This window comes from Branchiostoma belcheri, unplaced genomic scaffold (genome assembly GCF_001625305.1).
Source record: "Branchiostoma belcheri isolate BF01 breed outbred unplaced genomic scaffold, Haploidv18h27 scaffold32, whole genome shotgun sequence".
NCBI lineage: Eukaryota > Metazoa > Chordata > Leptocardii > Amphioxiformes > Branchiostomatidae > Branchiostoma > Branchiostoma belcheri.
Window position 1 is genome coordinate 1,754,128 of NW_017803932.1, and position 235 is coordinate 1,754,362.

The 235-nt window shown below is 50.2% G+C and overlaps 1 protein-coding gene across 1 annotated transcript in view; it reads left to right on the top strand.

Annotated features, from left to right (window-relative positions):
- LOC109474796 (C2 domain-containing protein 2-like) overlaps window positions 1-235 on the top strand; it is a 25,910-nt gene that overhangs the window by 3,554 nt on the left and 22,121 nt on the right. The gene's annotated exons all lie outside the window — the stretch shown is intronic.

Consider the following 235-nt stretch of genomic DNA (forward strand, 5'->3'; position numbering starts at 1 on the left):
CCATCCATCCATCCATCCATCCATCCATCCATCCTTTCACCCACCCCCATCCATCCATCCATCCATACATCCATCCATCCATCCATACATCCTCCCAAACACCCATCTTTCCATCCATTCATCAACCTGTCCATCCATCCATCCATCCATCCATCCATCCATCCATCCATCCATCCATCCATCCATCCATCCATCCATCCATCCATCCACTCCACTCCACTCCATCCATCATCCA